General features: G+C 45.3%; 1 pseudogene; it reads right to left on the bottom strand.

The window, feature by feature from the left end:
- Positions 1-980: 980 nt before the first annotated feature.
- LOC147452112 (uncharacterized) lies at positions 981-3,193 on the bottom strand (annotated as a pseudogene).
- Between the last annotated feature and the right edge of the window lie 375 nt (positions 3,194-3,568).

Here is a 3,568-nt window from a genome sequence, read left to right as displayed (position 1 = left end):
AGTGATGCCGAAGTAGACACTCCCCAGACTGATCTCTAGCAAGGGCCTTATGAACAACCCTCCTCTATTATAGGTTGGCCACTCCTCTCATGCTCAAGGAAAATCGAAGTCCTTCCTTTGCATGTAGGCGGCTCCGATCTCTGAGGTTTACGTATAGATGTATCTTGTATCCATTCTAGCATCTGCATAATCATATCCCTCGTGCTTGAAAGTAGAATTGCTTGCTTTGGGAGCGCATCGATTGAGAAGGATGCAGAATCTATCATCTTTGCCCAACTCCTAATGCTCAACTTTAGCAACACTAGACTCTTGCAACCCTAGTCAAACAACGAGTTGTAGACCATAGCCAAGAGTATACAACGGAAATTGGCATTGCCCAACACTGTAGAAGCAACCATATCACACTCAAAAATGGAAAAAACGGCCACACCGTATATACAAGAGCCGGAAAACTTCAAACCAAAAAACTCCTATCATAGTTTGTGAACCCCCCTAGCCTGTTGGAGCATTCATGCTTAGTAGCAACACTAGTAGATGCTCACTCCACTTGAATCCCACACAAAATAGCTTGGCCTTCAATGCATCAAAAGCTTAATCAAACTTCCACCTGGCTCCCAAGGAAACCCGGTAAAGATGACATGCATTAACCTTGCACCAAAAAAAACATCAATTACTTTGCCATAGACCTGCATGTGCATCATAAAATTTCCTTCTTAATTTGTTATCCCTGCACAACAACCTACATTCGGGCCAACATAGGGCATATGGAACTTGGAAGCCTTGGTAACATATGTAGAATCACCAATGAGAAACAAAAGTAGCCCTCATAAGGCATTGAAAAGCATACATCCCTGCAAAGAGGCATACCAAGCCCTTAAACACATTGGAGACATCTGCACAAGCATCATATTTTTTGAAAGCACCCATAAATTTCTCAAGAGGCATTTCTTCATCAAGAAGGAGGTCAAAAAACTCAGTACCTACATCTTCCGGCATGCCAGTATCAAAGGAAGAAGAGAAGGATACACCATCACCTGCTTCAGGCATGAGGCTATCAAAAAAATCGACATCATCAACTGCACCATCATACAAACCCTCAACCTGTACCACTTCATATACACTCTGATCATCACAAAAGCTCATAACCTCTTCAACTAAAGCATTCTCATTCTTCTCTACCACTGATTGCACATACATCTCATGAGAGACAAGGCATTACCCTCCCTCTTGCCGTGAGTTAAGATCCAAAGCATCCTCATACACAACATCATACATACTTTTTGAAACAGTTAAACCATTTGACTCCTCATGCATAACCTCCATGTCAATTCCACTTGATGATATGTCACAAGTGCTCTCTATCTCACTATCACTCTCTTCAAACTTGGCTTTGACTTGCAAGGCTTCCAAACTGTGATGAATTGCCTCCTTGTCCTTAAGCTCGACAAGGATAAAAGACCTAAATTTATCACCAGAGCTCTCCCCACCATCACTACATGAAGATGTTTCTTTGTTGCTCTCATAACCCTCCTCATCAACTATAACCATTTCACTATGCATATCAAAACCAAACCTATCATGGGGCAAATTACATACCTGAGATGCCGAGGTCTCCAATCTCTCCTAGTACAGTTTCTGAAGTTCTCTCCAAGACTTGATGAGTTAAGAACCATTCTTAATGATACAAAACAACTCTGGAGGATCATAAAAAGCTAGAAAAAGAGCCCTTTTCATGCTTTGCCAACTCCATTATCATCCTCGGATAGCATAGAATAAAGGTAGTGTGCATGACAAAGAATCCCTTGCCATGCATAATTGGCTTGTGACTCGTCATCATAAAGTTCCAATTGAGCAAACTCCTTCTCCACAAGGCAAAACCATGCCACAATATCTTCATGTTGGGAACCTGTGAAGAACCTGTTTGTAGCCATATCCATATTGGATCACCTATAGCATAAGACCATTGTGAATTGAAGCTCCGGAGTTCGATCCTCAGTGGCGGGCACCAAAATGATGTTAGTATGCAAACAAGAAGGAAAACGAGAACCTCTATAGCCTTGCATACACCACACCGTCGGAAGGAAACACCATAAAGCTGTGGAAAACACTGTCGAACACCTGTAAAGTCGGGCGGGAAACAGCCCTAACTCAAACCATGATTAAAATTGATGAAAACCAAGACCATAAAGATGAAGCTTGTGTCGTGTAGACCTTTGTAGAGTTTCCATATGCTTGATTTTGACAACAGACGAGAGAGTTACAAGCTTTCGAAGATAGTCTCTATAAGCAAAAAGGATGTGTCATGCCAAGGGTAGGACTATAGGAGGGCATGGCCCTGGCCAAGGGCTGATGGATACACATGCGGTACAGGGCTATATATAGGAGGGCCAAGGGCCTATATATAGGTTTGGTTGGGTGGTTATTGGCATGTCTATCTCCCTATGCCCTTCCACTGGTATCACAGCTCGGGGGGGAGGTGAGAGCTATGGAGGAAGGGGAAGGACTCTCTCTCTCTCTCTCTCTCTCTCTCTCTCTCTCTCTCTCTCTCTCTCTCTCTCTCTCTCTCTCTCTCTCTCTGGATCTCTCGATCGCAGCATGAGGTAGGGCCTCCCTCTCTCGCATGTTCTCTCTCTCTCTTTTTCATGAGAGATTCCATGGAGGGGTCAATTGAGGTAGAACCGTAGGAGCAACCCCTTATATGGGGATTTCCATGGTGGGCTCAAGAAGCTGATCCAGGCCGTGGGCAGGAGCCCTTAGCAGTGGAGGGCGGGAACCGTCGGCATTAAGGGCCCTGGGAGCGGCTGCCTCTACACAAGGAGGTCCAATGGTGGACCTGCATGGAATTGTCTTTGATCGGTGTCGTTGGGCTTGCAGGAGAGAGAGAAACGACATTTGTTTCTCTCTCATCGGCCCTCGATGCCCGTAGCTCTCCCCCCCTCTACTTGCGATGTTGTGCAACAGGCCGCCATCACTGCAGTGAGTTTAGGTATAAATTTTTTGGTTTTTTTTTTCATGTGGCCGCCCAAGGGGAGACCCTATGGACACCCTAAGCGGGCCCTCCCATGGTACGAAGAGGGACTACTTGCTCGTCCGTGCCGCTGCCCTTTTTTGGTTGAGCACACGGTGCAAGAATTCACAATCGGCAAGCAATATGAGGCTAACATTGTAGAAAATTAATGTCAGCAGTGGCCATGGCACCGATTCACAAAAACCCGGCATACTCGTGCCATGCAAGGGCATGCAGGCCAGGCTATGGATACACAGTCTGGTCAACCACGGATGTTGTCAAGTGGAAGGCCTCAACGATGATCATCACTGTGGTTTCAGGATTTAGGGTTCTTTGACCATGGTCAGACTAAGGACACCAAGGATCGAGAGGCCTACAGATTGAATAAGGAAACAAAGCTGATAACAAGATCTGCCAAGCTCAACCAAAATCATGCATGGTTCACTACAAGAGGTTCTTCATATTAGCGACGCTCACACAGCGACGCTCAAAAAAAAAATTCCCGGCGTCGCTATGAGCGTCGCAAATTTACAAATAAATTTGCGACGCTCATAGCGACGC

The sequence above is a fragment of the Adiantum capillus-veneris genome, chromosome 8 (assembly GCF_014529385.1).
Source record: "Adiantum capillus-veneris isolate H3 chromosome 8, ASM1452938v2, whole genome shotgun sequence".
Classification (NCBI taxonomy): Eukaryota; Viridiplantae; Streptophyta; class Polypodiopsida; order Polypodiales; family Pteridaceae; genus Adiantum; species Adiantum capillus-veneris.
This window is presented reverse-complemented; position numbering and strand designations above follow the sequence as displayed.